Raw genomic sequence first — 24,976 nt, 5'->3', positions numbered from 1 at the left:
GACTGTCTTCATTAAGCTGCTTCTGAAAGAAAAAGGGAATCACCCAACTGAGTCTGCTGTCCTAAAACATGGGCAGCCACAGCTCAGGAGGCTATGGTAGGAGAGCTGCAAGTGCCAGGCTAGTCTCAGCAACTCAGCAAGACCCTGTCTCAAAATTAATAATAATAAAAATTAGGGCTGGGGATGTGGCTCAGTGGTAGAGCAGCTCTGGGTTCAATCCCCACAAATGAAACAAAATGTGGATAACGACATTCCACAAAGTGAAAGGAAACAAAGGCCATGTGGAACCCAGCATCCACAAGATGAGGAGGTGATCCACTGGAGAAGGAAAGGGCCATGCAATTCTCAGGACAGATGGATATGGATGTGGAGAAGGCCACTTACAACTGGTGCCAGAGGGGCATACCAGGAGGTTGAGCTGACCCTCTCGCAGTGCTCAGAGTTCCTTACAAGTGGCTACCATGCCCCAGGATGTGACACCATGCACCCAGGTTGGGGGCTGAGGGTGATGGACAGGCAGGGCACCTCACCGGACTTACTTGAGGAATGAGTACTCAGTGTTGAACTGCTGCAGTGACAGGTTCACAGGCTTCAGGGCCAAGCCCTATCACCTCTGCACCTGAAGTCATGGCTTTTTAGCAGTCTGGAGAAGGTGGTGACCTGCAACATGGTTATACAAGCAAGGGCACGAGAACTAATTAGTACTCAGGGTTAGTGGGCACTTGGACAGAAAGAAGCCTGACCCAGGACAGCTTTACATAGAGTGGCTGAGGTAAGCAGAACCTCCAGGGTCATCAGATGGCAGAGAGAAGACTTGCCCTGATCTGAAGATGCCTCAGACTCCTTCTGAGATGCCAATGTCTGTCTTCCTGCTTTGGTTTCTACCTGAGAGCCTGCTGATCCTTTAAGACTCAGCACAAATGCCATTTCTTCTCATAATATGGCTTTATGCTATCAGATATAGTTAGCCACTGGCAACTCTCCCTCCCCTCAGGAGTTCTCCATTCTCTGCTATGGACCACATCCCACAGTGCAAACACAGATGTTCCAGGCATGTAGGATATATAGGATCTCAGGTCTCCAGAAATCATCATCATCATCTTCTTTCTTCTTTCTCCTCCTCCTCCTCCTCCTCCTCCTCCTCCTCCTCCTCCTCCTTCTTCTTCTTCTTCTTCTTCTTCTTCTTCTTTTTCTTCTTCTTCTTCACCAGGGACTGAATGCAGAGGTGTGTAACCACTGAGCGACATCCCCAGTCCTTTTAACTTTTATTTTGAGACAGGGTCTCACTAAGTTACTTAAGGCCTTCATAACTTGCTGAGTCTGGCTTTAAACTCTCAATCCTCCTGCCTCAATCTCCCCAGTCACTGGGATTATGGGCTTGTATCACTACGCTTGGCTCCAGACCACTTCTCTGGGCTTGTCCTTACTGACAAGCTTCCAATTCTCACATCCGACCACACAGCAGACATCCAGACCTATCTCAAACAGATGTCACCACTGGACCCCAAACCCATTGCTGGGGTCTCCCTAATGATTGCACAAAGTTGCAGTGAGCTCAGAAAGGCTGTCCTCCACCTCCTGACACCCTCCATGGAGTCAGTAGTCTGCCCAGCCATACTGCCTGTAACCAGTTGCAGTTTGCACCATGTCAGCAGCTTCCTGACAGGTCTATCCTCTCAATGTCAGTCTCTTGCTCCACTATCTTTCTATTGCCCGTGCAGTGGGGAATGTCCACATACACTGTCCTCCATTGGTCCTCTCTGTGCAAGCAAGACCAAGCTCAAGGCTGCTGACAAGGCCCTCCACATGTCTCTCCACGTATGCCATCCCCACAACCCAGCACTCACAGCCTGAACTTCACACTCTGTCAGTGGTCCCCTTCTGGTCTCCTACACAGATTCAGATTCAGACTCAACACCTGTGCCCCATGAAGCCCTCTGCTCTGATGCCTACCCAGCTAGCCCTCACATCTAGCCCAAGGGGCCTCTCTTAAGAAGAACTGCCTGTTGGATATGGAAAATTAAAAACCTCAAAATAGTGTGGCCTGGGAAAAGGGAATAAAAAAGAAAGCCATACATTGATAGCATTGATATGTTCCCAATACATTCTTTCCTAGTGACAAGACAAGCCCTGGGGAGAATATAGTCATCCAAGCCTAGACTGGTAGTCTCTGGGAAGAAGCCAAAGTACTGACCCTGCCCAAAATAAGTCCTTCCTCAGGGATAGTACAATGAGACCACAGAGGGAAAGAGATAAATACTGACAACTCACATCCAACCCTCCATCCAGTCCACTGACTGCAAACCCTGGACCCTCCATTAGGCACATTCTGGCAATAATTAGGTTACCTCTCATTATAACCTATATAAGCACAAGCTTCCTCTTTGGCTGGAGGCTCATTTTCCACCAGGAGAGTGGATCCATCAGAGGCATTGCCCGGTTCCTGCATCAAACTTTATTCCAGAATAAAGAGGTGATCTGATCTGCAAAGTTTTCAACCAGCCAGGTTCTTTTGTGCTAACACCACCTATGATTGGTGCCCCTACCTGGCTGTACAGCTTTTGCCTGTGACACTAAGGGCACCTGCTTGGAAGGCATCCTCATCCATTACTCTTATGTCGTCCAAGGATGAGAAGCAGGCCAATTCACTTACACCTGGGGCCCACTAGCACTCTGGGGAAGTGAACATTGTGCTCAGTGCTGCTCTCAGAATGAGCTCTGTTCACAAACAGGCAAGAGAAGCCTAACTGAACTTATCTTCCTTGTGCCTAACATGGAGGGGACACACCCATTTCCCAGACTGCACACTGGCTTGAACAGAGTCGAGACCGCCTGGCCCCAGGAATCAGGGCTCTTGGGTAAAAGAGAAGAGGGAAAGGATGTGGAAGCAGTCACCTCTGTGAAGATGGCATGGTGCTCTGAGTCCATGTTGCAAAGTTGGGCCTGGAGGAAATCTGCAAAGAAGTGATGCTGCTGTTTGTACCACTATTCCTGCAACAGCACCTGTGCGGCAAATGAGCCCAGCCCAGAGGTGCTCAGCTGCACCACAGCATCTGGTGTGGCACAGTTGGGAACTCCAAAGTAGTGGGCGCCCAAAGCAGCAAGAGCCACCCTATTGCTGGACAGCAAAGGTCTATATACAACTCAATACACAGCTTAACTTAACCATCATCATCTCAATGGCTCGCAGGCATCACCTCTCAACCACTCCCTTCTGGCAAAATGCCATGCATCATCCCAACTCGGCTGTGGCCCTCAACATCTCCTTCCTTCTGTTTAATTAAACAACAAGCATGTGGCTTAGGGACCGTGCCTGTCTTAGGTTGTCCAATACTACATATAGTCCTTACCTGTCATCAGATGAGCTGACCTTCAGGCATCAGCCTCCTGTCTTAGGTTGGTACCATTGCAATTGGATCATACTCGTCATTGACTACCGGCCCAGCATACAGCCATACTTGTGGATAGGCCTTTGCACCAGTGTGTGTGGGGGGGGGTGAGGTTCTTTGTCTCACCTCTGTTGGCCCCCAAATACCAGTGGGGGGTGAGGTTCTTTGCCTCACCTCTGCTGGCCCTCAAATACCAGTGTGTGTGGGCGTGAGGTTCTTTGCCTCACCTCTGTTGGCCCCCAAATTTGGCCTTTGCTAGCAGAAGGGAGGAGGATGCAAAATGCCACAACACCAAGCCAATTGACGGCTCTTTTTGGAAAAACTGTGCCACCGATGACACCATCAGCAAAGATACCCCAGCACTACCACAATTTGCTGCACCAACAGATAGTTCACAATGCATACAAGTGATACATAGTCCAGGCAAGTTCTGCAAGCAGTTCAAAGCAGAGGCATCCATTAATATGTCCATTTCCTCCCAAAGTAAATCGACTCCTTGATCGAGCATCACTTGTTGAGTTACATTATTCATTGATGCATCAGTTTACACAGTTTGTTGTGATAGCTATCGAAGAAGCTGTAGTTTGGTTTTATCTTTGTCTTCACCGGCACTGGGATGAAGATAGGAATTCTGGCAATGATGGCTAAAAAAAAAATTATGTAAAATACCAACAGGCACTAAGAAAACAATTTTCTGAACAATTTACATTATCCTGAACAGAATTATTAAATATAATGAAAAGGAAAGGTGAAAGTAAACAAATAGATCTGTTAATCTCCTTTTTTGTTCACATTTTAAAACAATGCTCAACAGCAGTTTACCCAATTTAAATTAAGCCATTTAAATCACGTGAATAATAAAAATATTTGGATCCATTTTTTCATGAGCGCTCCTCATATATGATATATGGACATACGCACATACAGACATATAACACAAAATGCAAGTGTGCACACATAATACAATACATACAACACATAACATAATAGTAAAGGCCTTGTAGCTTTTCACAGGTGAAATCTCCATTGCAATGTTTAAAAACTCCAGTCAAAAAACAGAACTGATCAGAAAAACATTAACCTAGGTCTGTATGAGCTCAAAAAATAAAATAGAACTTCATGATGTGAGAAAGGGCAATAATAAAATAGATATTGAAAAAAAGCATCCTGGTTACCACCTAGGTTTGACTCTTCTTATGATATTCCATCCTTCTTCCTGTAACTTGCATAATGGGTCTGAAGGTATTCCCACAAGCAAGCCCTAAGGTTTTTTTTTTTTTTTTTACATTTGAAATAAGCCTTAATAGTGTTCATTATTCATTAGCCTCCAGGTGTGGGAGAACCACTGTTGCAGATATAAGGATATCAGCTGTTATGGATTTGAGCCAAGTCATCTTCTTTTTGGTCTGTAGAAATCACTTTAGTTAATCTCTCTGGAATCCAAATTGGCTGCTGTTCTCCCTGTGGAAACACACAAACAGACCCCCGACTCCAGACAATCACTGGGTCAGGACCTTTCCATTGTCCTGTTAGAATATCCTTCCAAAGTACCTTGGGCTTATGTACATTTTTGGGGCACATATACCTTTCCGCAGCACTAAGCCCTGAAGAATCCAAATTTTAAAAGTTTAGAGTAAAAAGGATTATTTTAAGTTTATCTTTGGGGGATATATACCCCTTCCCAATTCCTTCTTTTTGCTTTAATAAGTACATTTTAATAGTTTGATGAGCTCTTTCAACTATGCCTTGTCCCTGTGGATTGTCTGGGATTCCTGTTATATGAGTAATGCCAAATGATGAGCAAAATTGTTTAAAAGAGATAGAAGTATAGCCAGGACCATTATCTGTTTTTAACTGTTTTGGGACACCCACAGTGGCAAAATTTTGTAAGCAATGAGCTATAATATCTTTAGTTTTTTCTCCAGCATGAAGGGAGCCCATCAAAAATCTGGAAGAAGTATCAACTGTAACATGCAAATATTTTAATTTTCCAAAGTCTGGCAAGTGTGTGACGTCCATCTGCCAAATATGGTTAGGTATCAGTCCTCTAGGATTGACTCCAAGATTAACTTGTGGTAAAAAGGTCACCCAATTTTGACATTGTTTTATTATTTGTCTAGCTTGTTCCTTAGTTATTTTAAAATGCTTTTGTAAAGTATTAGCATTGACATGGAACCTTTTATGAAAATTTGTAGCTTCTTCTAGTGTAGAGAAATTATGTATGTCATGTGTAGTTTTATCTGCTAAATCATTGCCCAAAATAAGGGCTCCAGGCAATCCTGTATGTGCCCTGATATGTCCTATAAAGAATGGATCTTTTCTGTCCCAGATTAGACTTTATATAGTGGAAAGCAAAGAGAAAACAGTAGAGGAAGGGGAAATCCTACCAGCATCTTCAAGGGATACTACAGCATTAACTATATACTGACTATCGGAAAATAAATCAAATACAGAATCTTTAAACATCACAAAAGCTTGTAATACTGCATTAAGCTCTACCTTTTGAGCTGATTGCTTGGGTACTAAAAATGTAAAAGTTTGATCAGGTGTAACTACTGCTGCTGTACCATTATTTGACCCATCAGTGAATACATTTGGAGCATTCATGATAGGGGTTTTTCTTGTCATTTTTGGAAAAACTACAGGATGCGAAGACCAAAAAGACAGCAAAGGATTAGATGGTAAATGGTTATCAAATGAAACATTAGATTTACACATGATTATTTCCCAAGTATTTAACTCATTAGCTAACTCATCAATTTGATCCATAGTATATGGAGTAATAATTTTATTGGGAGAAATTCCAAACACTCACTTTGCTGCTTTTATTCCTTTGAGTATTCATTGTCCTACAGCCTCAGGATACCTAGTAAGAATAGTGTTAGGAGAATAAGATAAATGTATCCACAGTAATGGACCTTCTTGCCAAAATACTCCTGTAGGAATATTTTTTGTTGGTAGTACAATAAATAATAAAGGCAAACTTATATCAATTCTATCCAAATGCATATTTTCCATATATGTTTCAATAATTTTTAATGCCTTTCTTGCTTCAGGCGTTAACATGCGGGGTGAATTTGGATCTGATGGACCTTTTAGGATATCAAATAAAGGTCCCAACTCTCCTGTTGGTATGCCTAGATTAGGCCTTACCCAATTTATGTCTCCTAATAACTTTTGAAAATCGTAAAGTGATTTGAGTTGATCTACTTGTATTTGAATTTTTGGTGGACGGACCATGGTTGAGGATAATAGAACTCCTAAATAATTAATTGGAAAATTTAATTGTACTTTATCTATTGTTATCTCTAGATTATAATTTTTTAATAAGTTTGTAAGTGTGGCATAACATTCTAGCAATGTGTTTTTATCTTTGTGTGCTAATAATACATCATCCATATAGTGAAATATTTGTAGTTCAGGATTTTGATTTCTAAGTGGCTGGATTGCTTTGTTAACATAAATTTGACACATAGTTGGGCTGTTAGCCATCCCTTGAGGGAGTACTTTCCATTCATATCTCTGATCAGGACCTTCCTTCATGATTTAGTGCAGGGATAGTAAATGCAAAACGTGGACTAACCTTAGGATGAATTGGAATTGAAAAAAAAATCTTTAATATCTATAGATAAAACATACCAGGTTTTTGGCAAAGCAGACAAGTGAGGAATCCCTGATTGAGCAGGTCCCATAATAACCATCTCATGATTAATGGCTTTTAAATCTTACAATAATCTCCATTTACCAGATTTCTTTTTGATGATAAAAATGGGAGTATTACGGGGAGATACGGAAGGTTGTATATGTCCCTCCGCTAATTGTTGTTTGACCAGGTCATGGGCTGCTTGTATCTTTTCTTTAGTCAGGGGCCACTGAGGAACCCATACTGGTCTTTCTGATTTCCAAGTAATTTTTATTGTCCCAGTGACCCCTTCTGAAAACCCAATCCATGTCTGTCTGTTCCTTGATGTATTTTTATTGGTGCTGCTATACCTTGTTCTTGTTCTCCTAATCTTTTTTTCTTTCCTAAAACCTTGTCTAGCCATAATAGTGGGCACATTTGGATTGATGTTATTTCTTAATGTCAAACCTAATTGATCTAGGACATCTCGTCCCCATAAATTTATAGGAAGATGATCCAATACATATGGCTGTATAGTTCCTTCACATCCTTCAGGATCCTTCCAATCTAATACCATTACACTTCTACAAGGAGGATTAGTCACCACTCCTAGGCCTCAAAGCGTTTGAGTGGCCTGTTGTAATGGCCAATTTTTTGGCCATTCTTGATGAGAGATGATGCTAAGGTCTGCACCTGTGTCCAGTAGCCCATTAAATTTATGTCCTTGAATATTTAGTTTTAGCATGGGGCAAGAATCTAAATTTAAAGACAGAATAGCTCAATCTACACCTGTGGAGCCTAATCCCCTGGAACCTCTTTCTATAGTACTACTGGAAAATTTATCATGTAGGTTGGGTATTATTAATAACTGTGCTATTCTATCTCCTGGTGAAATTACTGATATACCCCTTGGAGAACTGGCTATAATTTTTATTTCACCTTCATAATTGAGATCAATTACCCCAGGACTTATCATAAGTCCTTTTAGAGTAGAAGAACTGCATCCCAATAATATGCCTACTGTTCCTTGGGGAAGAGGTCCTTTTACCCCTGTGGGAATGATTTGAACTCCCATCTCTGGAGTTAGTACTGTTCTGGCGGAGGCGCATATGTCCAACCCTGGTTTGTCTGATGAGAGATCTAATGGATAATGTGTCCTGGGCACTACCCTGATGGTGTTGCTGGGTTCCTCTAGTGCCCCGTATATTTGTGGTCATGGGCCCCGGAGCATTAGGCCCCCCTGTCCGTTTTTTGGCAATGGAGCCCGATGCCTTTCTCCATGATATCATGGGTAAACGCCTGGTCCTTGTCTGTTTTTTGATAACGGAGTACCCTCTATGGTGGTTTGAGAATGGCATTCATTAGCCCAACGTCTCCCTTTATGGCATAGTGGGCAAATACCCGGTATTCTACCCCTTTGATACCTAGTTTTGTTAAACCCTCCTCCTATGGGGCAATTCCTTTTAAAATGTCCTGTTTGTTCACAATTGTAGCATGTTTTTGGCCTGGCATTCAAAGCCTGTTGTACTGCAGCTGCCTAGACTTGCCTTTGTTCATTAATGTCTCTACATAATTTAATATATGTGTTTAAATCTTCATGTTTTCATGGTCTAATGACCTCCCTGCACCATTTATTTGCTTGCTCATAAGCCAGTTGTTTTATTAATGGCATTGCTTGTTCTGTATCCCCCAAAACTCTGGTAGCTGTTTGAATAAGCCTATCTACAATTTCAGCGTAAGGTTCATTAGCTCCTTGTATTACCTTAGATAATTGACCTTGTAAATCTCCATGTCCTTGTAAAGTCTTCCATGCCCTTACTGCATCTACAGCAATTTGTGAGTATATAGCAGGATCATATCTAATTTGTTGCTGCTGATCATCATAAGGTCCCTTTCCTAACAATATATCTAGATTTCTCTGAGGATAGCCTGATTGGCAACCTTCCATAACAGGTATTGATCTCCATTTAGCACAGCTTTACACATGCTAGTCCAATCTTCTGGCATTATATCCAAGTTGGTAATGGATGCGACCATGCTTACGGTGAAGGGTGCTTGAGGGCCATAGGTTGTTACAGCCTCTTTCAGCTGCTTCACTGTTTTGAAATCTAGAGCACGGTGAATTTGCTGCCCTCCTGCCTTCTCAAGTACAGGGCATGCTAATCTTTGAGGTCCTGTCTCAGGATCCCATCTATCAACTACGGGGGTTGGGGGCCCCCCAGCATATGTTGTCTCCATAGGTGGAGCTGTTGGTTGGACACTTATGCCTTCTGGTGATAGAAAGGTGTTAGTAGCAGCCTCCTGTTGTAACTTTTTCCCTGATAGCCCCTTTTCCTTTAAATTTTCTTCCTGTCTGACTAGCTTGAGAGACCTTCTCTTTTACTTGATCTAAAATGTCTTCTACCATAGTCTGAACCTCTAACAATTTACTTAACACTCTTTCAGTTTGTTTTTTACTAATTTCTGATCTACTATAAAGATAACGCAACCCAACAAGATAACACAAAACAAAACTGAAACAGAATGAAACAAAAACGGAACAAAAATTCATTGTATCAGTTTTTCTATTTTCTTGATATGTGTATCCATGGTTTACTTCTATCTCTTCCTCAGGGCCGAACAACTTCAAACCCTGAGCCAATCATTTCCCCCAGTTTGCCTGAGAAAGTTCTAGGGACAGGCAACTTGAAATAAAAACAAAACAAAACAAAACAAAAACACATTGTTTTTGAAATGGTCACCCATTCTTTCGCTCTCCTTCAGGGGTGAGCAATTTCACTTACCCCCAAGCTTCAGGTGTTCCCCACACGGGCCACCAAATGCTGCAGCCTGGCTGGGCACAAGTAACCGAGCCACCACTTGTAGGTTCAAACAGCAACTCTTTATTCCCGAACTCCATCAGCACACTCCACACACGCTCCCCGGGAACACTCTCCCCCTCCACCAGGCTCCGCACGCACTCTCTTGGAACCCCGCAAGAACTCAACAGGAACTCCAAAGTAGCAGGCACCCGAGGCAGCAAGAGCCACCCTATTGCTGGACAGCAAAGGTCTATATACAACTCAATACACAGCTTAACTTAACCATCATCATCTCAATGGCTCGCTGGCATCACCTCTCAACCACTACTTCTGGCAAAATGCCATGCATCATCCTGACTAGGCTGTGGCCCTCAACACTTTATCTCCATTTAACTTGCTTGTAAAGTATTATGATGTACTGTGTATTTAAAATCAGCAGAATGGCAATATTACTTTATAATTTTTTAGTTTCCATAGTTGCACTTTTTTTTAAACACAAAAGAACCACATCAACAATGATAAAATTTAAGTAAGAAAGAAAAACTGTGGTTGTGTCTTATTTCTTTCATAATCATGAAAATCAAAGCCTTAAACAAAGCTTCATTGTGAAACAGTAATGCAAAATCAAATATAATGGCATACATATGGTGCCAAATGCTAAAAATTGTATTTTAAGCTATATATAAAGACTGCCAAAATTTGTTTTCTTTATAGTTCAAGAAATACAACTATAGGCTTTTGTCATAACCAGTTTAAACATTGTGTGTACTTCATTTTAAATGGGGGAGTCAAATGCTCTTCATTTTTGTTCTCTCTTTTTTGTTTTATTGTAGCATTTTGATTAAAACTGGTTAAGACACAAAATGTGTTGTTTAAATCTCTGAAATCAAAGAGGGATCTGAATTTCCAAAGTCCTCATTTTTCTTTTATGCTAAAATACAAAATGTACATATCTGCAGGCTCTCTTTCTCTGCAGATATTCCTAAATCTTTACTCTCTATAAAGAATAAGTTGACTCTTCTTTATTTAGGACAGCGGACTCCAGAGCAGCCTCACTGCGGCAGGCGCTGTCTGTACTTAGTGCATTTAATGAGGATTTGTATTGCACATTTTAGTCATTGTTCAAGGCACTCTCAGAATGGCTGGGGGCCCTGTTGTCCACTGCACTCCCATTCATCTGGGGCACTGGCTTCTCCTAGGCCATCACTCTGTTTTCAGCCAGGGACCAGTGTGAAGACGGCAGAGGAGTTTGGTTCCCCGGATTTTGACTTCAGCTCTTTGGCCACTTCTTCCGCTGAAGCAGCATAAGGAGGTCTGCCCTGAATTGCTCCCTGGCTTTTGTGACCTCCGGCATAGTGCCTTCCACCTCTACCAAACCTCCGCATCCCTGGGGTGGAAAGAACTCCTCTTGGACGCCCTCTTGCTGGTCCTCCCACAGAGACCACTTGCAATGGGAAAAGCCCTTGGCCCCCATGACCCACCTGCTTCCCGCCCAGTGGGCACCAGAGTGCCAGCGATTTCTAGTTTCTCTCCCTGAGAAGGAATAGGCTGGACTCTGCCCTGGGACTTCCTAGTCCTGCTGCTGTCACTGCCTGAGAAGTCTCCACAGTGTCCCGATGCTGCCGCCGTCCAGAAGGCACCGAAGGGCCTGTTGTGACCCTTTCCTCATAGAGCCCAAAGCCAAGACTCCTGCCAAGCCTCTGCCCTTGCCCTGAGACGGGTTGGAGGAGATGTCCCCTTGTAAGCTGCCCATTCCTTCATGATCACTGGTGAGAATTCTGGTGGAAGTCTTTTTTTTTTTTTTCCCCTAAAAGCAAGTCTCTCTGTTTTCTTTCTGCTTTCTGCCAAACTAAACAGGACTCTCTAAACATACTGACGGACTGGCCTATAGAGCAGGGCGGCCAGAAGCAGGTTTTTGTTGGCTTCATCTTCAATAGAAACAGCAATTTTGATTTCACCCTTCATCAGGATGTGGAAGATGTTTTATTTCTTTATTTTTAGTATAAAAAATAAAGAAATAAAACAAGATATAAGCCCCTTCTTGTGCCTGTGCTCGGCCACTCTTAGCACCTCAGGTGTGACCGAGGGGGGGCAGGGGAGGTGTGGTGATGTCCATGTGGTTCCTGGTGGGCATCGACAGGAGGCAGGGGATTGGCTGGACTGTGCCTATCTGGCTCCCTTAGCCTTCTACTAGCTGGCTTCCTGAAAAGGCAGTGGGGGAACCTTCTACCTTTGCATTACCCTCATCGTTGTCTGACGATGATGATGTAGAAGAGCCAGGGAAGTAGGTGGAATCCACGTGATTGGGGCTGCCACTCTGGGCTGGATTGATGGGCGAGGACCGCTCATACAGCTGCGTGTGCTTCCCCTCGTGAGGAATGCTGCTGTAGTTGTTCTGCTCTGTCAGGTTCTTCCCACTGGTATCCAGAGTGAGGGCCAGCTAAGTGAGGCTGTATGGGTTTAGACCCTGGCCCTGAGCCCCCAGGGCTGGACTATTTCTTTATTTCTATGTGGTATTGATGATATAACCCAGCACCTCGCATGTGCTAGGCAAGTATTTTCCCATTGAGCCACAAAGCCAGCCCACATTTAATCTTATTTTAATAAAAGTTTTTTCTTTCTTTCTACCCATCCCCCCCTTTTTATTCACCCTCCAATCTATGTGACTAGAAAAGCCTAGAAAATGATACTGCCTAATGTTAATTCTGGTGTTTGAGGCACTGGGTTTTGGCAAGATTCCCACCCCTTGCTCAGTTTTGAAGTATCCTTCTGTATACTTTGAATTCTTTATAAGAGCCTGTAGCATTTTCATAAAACAATGCAATCAGTTTCCCAACATATGGCACTATTTTTGAAAGGTTGGGGGAATGACAGGATGAGAAAAGCATCTGGCATAGTGTGGTTTTGTGATTCTGAGAGGACACAAATTTCTTTATGAGGTCACAAATGGTGTTCTTACCTAAAATGTCCTTTCCTTTGCTCTTTAGCAAATTTCTACTCATCCTTCAATACCTAGTTGAATGTCAAGAATTCATATTCCCAGCCAGTACCTATACCCAGCCAACCGGACCCCTTCTCTGAAGATTTAGAATCTGAGCAGCGACAAAGTGACAGCAGAAAGACTTACAGTGTGCTCATATAGCAGCAGGCTCTAGGAAGGACTATATAGGGGTTTTGGGCACTGAGATCACCTGGCAAAACCCAGCTCCTGGTTTTATTGAACTTTGCCATCAGGTTCCCTTGACCTCCCCAGTGTCATCTGGTGCATTTTTGAAAGCACCCAGTTCAGTTTCTGCAGCTTGAAACCCAAGTCCCCAACTGCTGCCCTGTCTCTACAGCACTGAGTCAGGCTGTCAGAATAAACCATAGTTATACATAAGTCATTATAAAGAGGCTTTTTCTTCTGAGACTGAACCTTGAGAAAGATGGCCATGATCAGACACCTCATTCTGACATGCCCCAGGCTGGCTGGAGAAGAGATCACAGATGACTCTTGTTTGCCAAGTACCTGTGCCCATCCTGGGCTGAAAGGGTAAGAGAAGGTGCTGAAGGCCACAGAGCTAAAGAAAAGCAGAAGGCCATGTCCTTTGCAAACATGCTTTTTAAATTCTGGCTGGGCTCTTCCACATAAAGGGCAGGGACCTTGCTAGTTGCTTGCCAGTGTCTCTTCTGCATCCATAATACACAGACAGTGCTGAAAACATGCTCACATTTATGCAAATAAAGTATTATCATCAGCTAAATTTTGTAAATGGAGATAGTCTGACTCAGGTTAGCAAAGTGGTTCAAGGTCAACCATTGGAGATGTGGGGTCCAAACGTGACCAGAGCCCAAATGTAATTGTCCCTTAGACTCAGTGGTGTCACAATCATTGGCACCTCTGCAAGATTCCTTTCATTCATTTCAGATGAAGTTTTCGAGGAGCAGTGGAAAGGCCAGGTGACCCAGGTGGCTGGTGTAGGAGTGAACTTGATGGAAAAGCATAGCTAACGAAGAAAATCAGAGCCATTTGGTATGCTAGTGAATGTTGGTGGAATTGAGCCAAGCCAGACAGCAAAGGTTCCACAGCTAGAGGAAAAAACCTGCAATCCCAGAGAGTTAAATAGGTCAGCGGAGGATGAGCCACGTGGACAGAATGCAGAGGATCAAATAGGTAGAGTGGGCGTGGCTCTGCAGAACAGTGCAGGTAAGAGGCCAGATGCTGGGAGGAGCCTATGAAAAAAAGTGGAGAGGACCTAGTGGGGCTTAATTGTTTGGCAGAGCTGATGAGGCAGAGTCAGGCTGAGTGAGTGGAGCCCAACCCATAAGAACAGTGGGCGGGGAGAAGACAGGGGAAGCACGTGGGAGGCAGCCCACTCAGGACCCCTTATGTGAAGCCTAGGAACCAGGAGGTGCAGTGGCGCGGGAGCAGAGGGCATGGTGGGTGCGTCCACAGGAGGCCAAGGGAGTCAGGAGAGGCATCCGTTCATTCTGTCAGGAGTCACTGTTGACCCAGTGAGGAAGAAGGGTCTTTGTGCTCTGAGATAGAAATGTGACCTCAGGGTCTGCTCCACAGGAGGCCTCAGTTTTCCCACCTACATACTGAGGCAATGGAGGGAGGCTGAAAAAGCCACAGCACAGCCTTTCTTGGCTCCTCCCTCTCACAGGATGCTGTGCACTTTCCATATTTTCAGGTTGGTTGGGTTCCATGGGGTTTCTGGAAGGATTCCTGGTGATATTGCCTGAGACACTTTGTTTTGGGAGAACAACATTTTTTCCAGAATGTTCACAGAGACTTCTCTTGGTGCCTGCTGTGTACATACTGAGACCTGGAGGTCCCCAGAGGGTAAGCCTGTGATGCAGCCACCACTTGCTGGAGCCTGGTCTGGATTGCACAGTCCACTCCACTGGCTCACAGGTAGGGGTTTCCTAGCACCTGGGCAATGAAAAAAAGATTGATGGGGGAGGAGGCCTCGACCCTTTCCAGAAGCGACTTTGGGAAACTCCCTACATCTGTAAAGTAGGACACTGGAGGAAGGCCAAGCCCCAGCTTCGTGATTCTCTAAAAGGCAGTTTGGCATGGATGGGGCAGGGGATCTGTTTTTGACACTGTTATCATTTAGGTTTTTTTTTCTTTTAAACATTTATTTTTTAGTTGTAGATGAACACAATACATTTATTTTATTTTTATGTGGTGGTGAGGCTTGAACCCAGTGCCTCATGCATAATAGGTGAACACTCTACCTCTAGGCATAACCACAACCCTTATTTGGTTTTATATATGGAAACAGAACCCCTTGCATTTTAAAATAAAACTATTAACACCAGGCTTTGTTCTACGCAAAGAGGACATAGGCATCAACAAAACAGCAAGGAACCTCTACTCCTATTCTTGTGGGGACTACCATTCCCCTGGTCTGACCCAAGAATTCAAGCACTAAGGAAACATGGAGTCCTGACCTCTTTTAGGCATCTGATGTAAGGTTACCATCCATGAATGTTTTACCTTCTCAATTATTCTAAGACACCCCTCGCCATGTCATTTACCTGCCCCAATCCTTTTCTACCTGTGAGATAAAGGCCTCCTTAGGAAGCCTTCCATTTCTTGCTTCTCCAGTTGAATTTCCCCACCCCTTATTTAGGTTTCAACAATTCCTGTCTCATCTCTACTTGTACTTAGGGTTCTGCTTAACGTGGGTACTTTCATTGTTAGAAGTGCTAACTCCTTATTAGACACTAGATGGCACCAGAACTATACTTTTGACTTTTTTCTGGCGTCCACCAGAGTATCTGCCTACTCATTGGCTGACTTGGTTACTAATAATTTTAGAAAGCCCTCCAGTACTTGTTTTACAAGCAGCTTTTTAATTTTTTCATACAAATCTTCATTAATTGTATGTATGAAATTAATCATCCAGCTATGGAAGGGAGGATTACACTCACCATCCAGTGTGCGTGCGTGTGTGTGTGTGTGAACATATATATTTATATACATTTTTTTTTTCAAAATTATATTCAGAAGTGGGGTAAGAGTTTCAATTCAGTCATGGCCTCTTCCTACTCCTGTTGTGCCTGGGATATTTCAGGAGTCCTTACTAATATTGCAGATATTTCTTTCTCTTTTCTATGCTGTGATTATTATAAGCCAATAAATAGAATAAATATATTTCAGAGATGTCAAGTGTCATCTCACTTGTGGTTGTCCATTGGGCATCTGTAGGCATCAGAGAATAATCGGTGCTTTTTGGCAAAAGCAGCTTTTAAGTCTCTTGATATGAAGAGGATTTTGTGGCCGTTTAGCAGAACTTGTCTTCATGGATATGATTTTCAATAGAATATGCATTATATAGCATGATGGCATAACTTGGTAACAGGAATAAAAGTGGTTTAATCTGATTGATTTATTTATAATTATATATTTTATAGATATTTAATATACATATAATTGTATACTTATATATTTATAATTTTAAATATATGTCTCTCTCTCTCTCACACACACACACACACACTCACTCACACATATGTTTATAATATTGTCTTTAGAATAAGCAGGTTTGGGGGATGGATTGGGGTGAGTGTAATGGTGAAAGGACCAAGGACGATTGCTGAACTTAAGCACTCTAGGGTACTTGCTGATACCCAATCCTGTATGGGGCAGAAAGACCGCATGAGGCTAGTCTTGAGGAAGGCTTTTGCGTTGATGTTTGTGATTTCTCTTAGATATCCACATGAACATGTCTGAAGGTGAGAGGAGAGGAGTGGGAAGAAAATGGATATTTGGAGGTAGGGGAATGTGGAAAATACTGCCATGAGACTTAGCATAATCCTGGGTGTGGGTGAAGACACAGAAGTACAGGGAGCGTTTCTCTGAGCTGGGGACACACCTATATTTAGCAATGGAAAAGAGAAGTCTATGAAGGAGAGGGAGAGTGAGGGCATCCAGTTAAGGAGATAGAAAACCAGGGAAATGTAATGACGTGGATTTCTGGAAGAGATGATTGTAGGCAGAACCTCTTGTTCTAAAGTAAGGCAGAACCTCTTGTTCTAAAAACCACTAAAAAGTGAACTACAGGGTGACAAAGGAGGGACCTTGAGATGTAGTGCCCTAGTGGTTTCTGATGATCTCAGTGGAGCCCCTGTTCTCATGTGGTGAGAACTGAAGACAATTGGATGATTTATGGAAAAATTAAGGTCAGCATAGTGAAAGCAGTAGCTGGAGATTGTTTTTTGGATTGTGTACAATGAGATAAAGGGAGACTCAGCCAGATGTTAACAATTATGGTCTCTGAGATGTGGGGAGAGTTCATTTCTGCAAATGCTTGTTTGTGGCTGCAGAAATAATTTTTCTATTACCGTGTTTGCCACCTACAACCTAGAGTTGATTTTTTAAAAATAATATGGAAGCCCAATAGTAGTTTTTTGAGAGTAGGAAGGGTGCTGGGGCAGGACAAGGGATAAAAGTAGAAGATAGATAATTAGATACAATCACTGTGTACCATGCATTTGGAAATATTATGCTTGATTCTATTAACATGTGCAATAAATATTTGTTAATTATAAACAAATTAAAATTAATTATTCTGTTTGATTACTGAAAGGTAGGCACTCAACACTGAGGGAGAGCGTAGTCTTATGGTTTGTTCCCTGCATGTGAAAATGGTCATTGTCAGTTACCTGTAAAAAGAACTGATTCAATAATTTTTGAAGGAATAGCATGGATTTGAAATGCCTTGTTGTCACAGCATGATGAGGTTACCTGATGGTCACTGAAATATTTGAAGCGCTGTAGTCCATCCATTGTCAAGGTAGTTTGTGCCAGGTTCATCCTTTGGGAATGTAATACTTTCCCCTTATTCCTTAACTATTTGTTGCATTTAAGTCACTGAGTCTGCCCACTCCTAAAAAGACAAGGATGCTAAGCTCTACATGAAGGAGGGGATGCTATTCTCCTGTATTGTTTTGAACTCTTCTATATGAAAGATTTGTCTGTTCCCATCACTTTTTGTCTATGAAGTCAATTATTTTTATCACTAAATACATATGAGTTTGTTGCTTTCACTGATATTTTACTGTTAAAGGTTTTTATTTTATTGCTCATCTTTTTTTTTCAGCTTTCACTCTTTCAGGATCTTTTACTTTAGTTCTTATGTCATTTGTCAGGCATCCACATGTGGGACACCTTGGGAGACTCTCCTCCTACTCTTTCTTCTCTTCCTCCTTCTATGCTCAGGCTCATCTTTTAGTTTATCTTACCAGATCCTAGAATCAGCAACTTCTCCAGTGAAATATGCTCCTTTTTACTGGTATTGTTAGGACAACTTGTGTAATTTGTCAGGCCCAATGCAAAATGAAAACTTAGAGTCCCTGTCTAAAAGCAGGTGACCTGTGCCGTTGACAGCATGCCACAGAAATCTATTTCTTTCTTCTGTGATCTCTTCACATGTCATGGTACACTTTATCTGTCTTTTAATTGTCCTTCTTATTACAGCATTTTAAATCATTAGCAATATTCCTAACATTTATCGTTAAGTATGCCATATCAATTCTAAATGCAAACTTACAAGTAAGTCATATTGTAGCACTTGCACATCCATGTTGTGTTAATTAATGCCAAAGCAGTGAATATGTTACACAGAATCAGTGCAATAGTTTTTACTACACTTTGATAACTGTGGACAGTTTCTCCAACTGATTTGTAAATGAGTTTGAAAGAACTGGAAGAAAAGTGACTGCGGATCACCCTGCTTTCCCTTTCCCTTCACATCCTCAGCTGGAGAGGTGGGCTAACACAGAGAAGTACCTTGAGTGACGAAGCTGTCTTCTTTCTGTATTTTAATCTAATTCTGGTTGGACATTAATGTGTGGCCTCCCTGGGTTTCATCACCCTCCCTTTTTTTACTTATTTGTGGTTGGAACATGGTCTCATAGCTCCCATATTTCCTTGGCCCACTGGACTTCTGTGATTATGGGAATGAAAACTCAATGTGCATGAGGTGGTCAAATGCAGTACACCTGCAGGTTATATTTATGTGCTGTGTTCATACCTGTGGTCCATTGCCTTCTTGGAATTTACTTATGAAAAATAAGTAGTAAGATAAAATCAATAAAAATTATGATAGCAACAGCAGAATATTCAATCAAGGACAGGTCCACTTTGAGCAGGAATCCTGACTGTGTAGGAAGAGCATCATGGGGCTAGTACACCTTTCCCTGCCTTCTGCCTCCTCCTCTCTCTCCATCATCCTTCTCTCCCTTCATCCCTTTCTTTCTTCCTTCCTTCCTCCCTTGCACAATAGTAAGAATACTAAGTAGGATATATGTACTCTGAAAACATAAGTGAACATTATAGTATTGTAAAGTTTAAGTACAGAATTATTCTGCAAATATCTAGAAGTTGTATATCTTATGCAATTGAAATTTTATATCCATTGAAGATCAGCACCCCATTTTACCCTAGCCACATTTCTTTGAAAACAACATGCTACTCTCTGTTTACATTTTTTTTTTGCCACTAGAGATTGAATCCACAGCACTTAACCACTGAGCCACATCCCCAGAGTTTTATTTATTCATTTATTTTAAATTTAGAGACAGGGTCTCACTCAGTTTCTTTTGGCCTGGCTAATTTAATGAGGCTGGTTTTTAACTTGTGATCCTCCCACCCCAGCTTCTGAAACCACTGGTATTAAAGTATGTCCCATTGTGCCTAGCTCGCTGACTGGTTTTTTCTCAAGTTTTTTATTTTAATAGAGTCATAGGGATTTTCTTGTGTATTTTAGACTTTACACTTTTCTCAGGTGATGTGTAAGTAATTTCTCTCATTCCAACAGTTGAGTCTTTTTTCTTGTTCATGCTTTACTGTGCTGTGCAGAAGCTTTTGGTTTAGTGAAATTATATTTGTCTGTTTATGGTTCTGTCCCCTGTCCTTTTACTGTCATAGCCAAAGGACCATTTCCTAAAGCAATGTTGTAAAGTGTTTCTTCTTTAAGCACAAACTTATGCTCTTCTTTCTTTTTTTAAATTTTAGATTGAAAAATAGCGACTTCATCTACTTGTGTGGTATAGCATGATATTTTAATACATGTAACACTGTGTAGTGATCAAATCAGAGAAAGATCATATCTGTCACCTTAGTAGGATGGGAAGAGATTGGTAAATGGGACCCCAGTATTTTCTTTCTTCCCCATGTAAATATTAAGTATCCTCATCACCATCTGTTAAAGAGACTATCCTTTATCCATTCTGTATTATTGGCCCCCTTCTCAAAGATGAGTGTGAAGTGAATGTGTGGGCTTATCCTTCTTCTCTTTTCTGTGCATTGGTTTGTATGTTGCCTTCTATTTCAGTACAACAGTGTTTTAGTTCTTATAGTTTGTAATTTGTTTTATTCTATCTTTTTTTTGCATTTGTTACAATTAGCTATATATAACAGTATAATGCATTGACACAGCATATATAAATGAAGTATACCTTCACATTTTTCTTGTTGTAGAATTTTCTTGATGTAGAATTGCACCAGTCATGTAATTGTATAAGCATGCAGGGTAATAATATCTGATCCATTTCATAATCCTTCAAAATCTCATACCTCTTTCCCTCCCTTCACTTCCCTCTCTCTAATCCAAAGTGCATTTATTCTTCCCTAGTGCCTTCCATTGTGAATTAGCATCTGCACATGAGATAAAATATTCAGCCTTTGGAAGTTTGCTATTGGTTTATTTAGCTTAGCATGGTATTCTCAAGTTCCATCCATTTGCCAGCAAGTGGCATAACTTTATTCTTTTTAGGGTTGAGTAATATCACACACACACACACACACACAAACATATATATCACATTTTATTTATTCATTCATCTGTTGAAGGGTACCTAGGTTGTTTCCATAGTTTAGCTATTGTGAATTGACCTACTCTACATTGATGTGGCCACCAGCAATGTATGAATGTACCTTTTCTTCCCCATCCTCATGAAAAGAATTATTGCTTGTATTCTTGATAATTGCCACTATGACTACAGTGAAATTAAATATTGAAATAGCTTTGATTTTCATTTCTATAATTGCTAAAGATTATGGTCTGTTTTATGTGTTTGTTGATCAATTATATTTCTTCTTCTGTGAAGTGTCTGTTCAGTTTCTTAGCCCATTTACTGATGGGTTATGTATCTTTTTTTGGCATTGTTTGTTGAGTTCTTTATATATCTTGGAGATTTGTGGTGTGGTGGTAAAGACTTATTTTCTCATTCTGTAGGCTCTCTCTTCATGTTATAGATTGTTTCCTTTGTGAAGAATAAGCTTCTTTCTTTGAATCCATCCCATTTATTGATTCCTAATTATATTGTTTGTGCTTTAGGAATCTTGTTCAAGAAGTCAGGTCCTAAGCTAACATGATGAGGATGTGGACCTTCTTTTTTTCTGTTAGTCACAGGGTTTCCATTCTCATGTCTAAGTCTTTGATCTACTTTGAGTTTATTTTTGAGCACAGTGAGATATAGAGGTTTAATTTAATCTTTCCACATATGGATTTCCAGTTTTCCCAGCACCAATTGTTGAAGAGGCTATCTTTTCTCCAATTTATGTTTTTGGCATCTTTTTCTAGTAGGAGATTGGTCTACATGTCTCTTGGTACCTTTTTAAAAATTCTTTAAAACTATTTCTCTGTAGTATAGTTTTAGGTCTAGTATTGTGATGCCTACTGATTCACTCATTTTGTTGAGAATTGCTTTGGCTATTGTGGCTCTCCTATTTTTTTCAAATTAAGTTAATGATTGCTTTTTCTAGTTTTATGAAGAATGTCATTGGAAGTTTAAAAGAAAGTGCATTGAATCTGTATAACTACTTTGTTAGTATGGCTGTTTTGAGTATGATCATTCTGCCTATCCAAGTGCCTGGATCATCTTTACATCTTCTAAGATCTTCAATCTGTATCTTTAGTGTTCTGTAGTTCTCATTGTAGAGGTATTTTAACTCTTTTTTAGATTGATTCCCAAGTATCTTGTTTTATTCTTTTTTTTTTTTGAGGCCATTGTTAATGGGGTGGTTTTCCTGATTTTTTTTTTTTTTTTACAATGGATTCATTGTTAAAGTATAGAAATGCATTTGGTTTGTGGGTGTTTATTTTGCTGAATTTATTTATTAGTCAAGAAAGTTTTCAGGTGAATTTTTTGGATTTTCTAAATATAGAAGCATGTCATTAGCAAATAGTGATAGTTTGAGTTCCTCTTTTCCTACTCGTTTATCTTTAATTCTTTCTTCTAATTGTTTTGAATAGAGTTTCAAGGATGTTGTTGAATAGAAGTGGCAAAAAAAAAAGTGGCAAAAAAAGGGCATCTTTTTTTTTTTTTTTTAAATTTTAGAGGGAATGCTTTAAATTTTTCTCCCTTAAGAACAAGGTTTCTGAGGAGCTGCTGTAAGAGGGCCAGGCCCAGCGGCCCAGCCACTCCCCCACCTCCTACCGGTGCTTTGAGGTGGGGGGAGCCAGAGGATGGAAACACCCCTCTAAGGCAATGAGGCCCGGAGCCCGGGCGGTAGCACCAGTGGCCATGGCCACAACTTAGCGTCCCAGGGCTGCTTGTTCCCTGGGCGCCCCAGAAGCAGGCGCTGACACTGAGCCTGAGCAAGCAGGTGTTGCGGCTCCAGACAGCGGCTGCGCCACCTCAGCCTCCCTGGTGGGATGGGCGCCCCCAGTGCGGTGGCCCCCGGCCTCTGCCCTCCTCACCCTCACCGGCCTGGAGCTGCTCAAGGTCGCCTCTCCTGAGCTCGCGCGCCTCATAATCCACTCCAAAGGGCTGGCCACCACCACAGGACACACACGCATTTCCTCTACCCCAAGGTGACAGCCAGGGAGGAGCAGGAGTTCACCGAGGGCTTTGTGAAGGCCCTGGAAGATTTGCACAAGCAGAACCAGCTTGGCGCCGGTAGGTAGGGCAGCCTCTGCTGCGGCACTGAAGGAAGACCCTCTGGCACGGCATCCAGCGCCTGGCCCCCCATTCACCCCACCTCGGCGAGCTGGCCACAAGGAGGCACCGCTCTAAGCTAACCTGAGCAGCTAGCGGGTGGCTCGCAGGGGTGCTGGGTGCAGCCACTGTGGCCGTCACCGCCAATCCCATTCCCTTCCCACCGCAGCTGCCCCCGTAGCACTGGGGGCGCTGCATCTGGCAGCGCTCAAGGACGAGCCACAGATGGTGGCCGATGTGCCAAGCTTCTGCGAGAGCCCAACCCTGTGGCCCATCGAGGTGGACACGCAGGAGCCAGATCGCAAGAGGCTGGGCAAATGCATGGCAGCTTCCAAGTGGCGCAAGCTGGAGCGCATCTCGCACGTGGAGGAGAAACTGAAGACACTCAAGAGCCAGATCAGGAGCCTGCTGAGCGAGCAAGTGGTGCAGCTCAAGCAGAAAGTTATCAGCCACGTCAACAGCGGCTGCCAGCTGCTGCCCCAGCACCAGGTGCCCACATACTGAGCCCGAGAACGGGCGCCGCCTCCCTCCTTGAGGAGCGGGCTCACGAGGGGCGGGGCATGGGTGCCCCAGACTTGGAGAGCGCGCGGTCCTGGCGACCGCCTCCCCCGAGGGTGCCCAGGTATATCCCCGAGGGTGCCCAGGTATATCCCCGGGGGTACCCAGAACTCAGAGAGGGTGCCCTGGACTTCAATAAGCTGGACCCCCTGCTCCCTGGGCACATGACACCCCCGCCCTTCCTCGAGCTGCCTCTGTCTGCCCCCCCCCCCCCCCCCCCCCCCCCCCGCCCCGTGTTGCACAAACCCCAGAGCCCGGGCTGTCCCTTTGTACACACCACTGTGGAAGGGGCTCTGTGGGGCGCAGCCACCAACCACCAGCCTGCCTTTTCTTTTACTTTTTTTTTTTTTTTTTGCCATTGTAAGAAAGAAGAACAAAGTGTTCGATTCTGCCCTATTTATGTTTCTACTCGGGAACAAATGGTTGTGTGTGCGTGTGTGTTTCCTTATTGTTGTTTTTTTTTTTTTTTTTAAGAGATCCACACCTAGACACATTATAATGAAGATGCCCAACATACAGAATAAGGACAGAATTTTAAAACCTACAAAAGAAAGGAAGCAGATTACATTTAGGGGTAAGCCAATCAGGATAACAGCTGATCTTTCAACACAGACTCTGAAAGCTAGAAGATCCTGGAATAACATATTTCAAACACTGAAAGAAAATGGGTTCCAACCAAGAATTGTGTATCCAGCAAAATTAAGCTTCAGGATGGAAGATGAAATTAAAACCTTCCACGATAAACAAAAGTTTAAAGAATTCGCAGCTAGAAAACCATCTCTACAAAACATCCTCGGCAAAACATTACAGGAAGAGGAAATGGAAAATAACAATGAAAACCAACAGTGGGAGGTAGGACAGTAAAGGGGGGGAAAATAATCAAAGAGGAAAACAAACCATGTTTAGTAACAGAAATAAACAAATATGGCTGGAAGAACAACCCATATCTCAATAATAACCCTAAATGTTAATGACTTAAACTCACCAATTAAGAGACACAGGCTAGTAGAATGGATCACAAAACAAGACCCAACAATATGCTGCCTACAGGAGATGCATTTGATAGGAAAAGACATACATAGGCTGAAGGTGAAAGGTTGGGAAAAATCATATCACTCATATGGATTTCGGAAACAAGCAGGAGTGTCCATACTCATATCAAATAAAATAGATTTCAAGCCAAAGTTAATCAAAAGGGATAAAGAGGGACACTACATACTGCTTAAGGGAACCATACACCAACAAGACATAACAATCATAAATATTTATGCCCCAAACAATGGTGCAGCTATGTTCATCAAACAAACTCTTCTCAAGTTCAAGAGTCTAATAGACCACCATACAATAATCATGGGAGACTTCAACACACCTCTCTCGCCACTGGACAGATCTTCCAAACAAAAGTTGAATAAGGAAACTATAGAACTCAGTAACACAATTAATAACCTAGACTTAATTGACATATATAGAATATACCACCCAACATCAAGCAGTTACACTTTTTTCTCAGCAGCACATGGATCCTTCTCAAAAATAGATCATATATTATGTCACAGGGCAACTCTTAGACAATATAAAGGAGTGGAGATAATACCATGCATCTTATCTGATCATAATGGAATGAAACTGAAAATCAACGATAAAAGAAGGAAGGAAAAAGCATACATCAC

General features: G+C 42.3%; 2 pseudogenes; one reads left to right on the top strand and one right to left on the bottom strand.

Annotated features, from left to right (window-relative positions):
• Positions 1–10,809: 10,809 nt before the first annotated feature.
• Positions 10,810–13,394, bottom strand: LOC124107409 (constitutive coactivator of PPAR-gamma-like protein 1; annotated as a pseudogene).
• Positions 13,395–22,276: 8,882 nt separating this feature from the next.
• On the top strand, positions 22,277–23,252 carry LOC124107407 (transcription factor JunD-like; annotated as a pseudogene).
• Positions 23,253–24,976: the final 1,724 nt, after the last annotated feature.

Source organism: Marmota monax, unplaced genomic scaffold, assembly GCF_021218885.2.
Source record: "Marmota monax isolate L192 unplaced genomic scaffold, Marmota_monax_Labrador192_F-V1.1 WCK01_AAM20220418_F8-fsc00167, whole genome shotgun sequence".
Taxonomy (NCBI): Eukaryota; Metazoa; Chordata; class Mammalia; order Rodentia; family Sciuridae; genus Marmota; species Marmota monax.
Note: the sequence above shows the minus strand (reverse complement) of the source record. Positions and strands in the feature narration are given on the sequence as shown.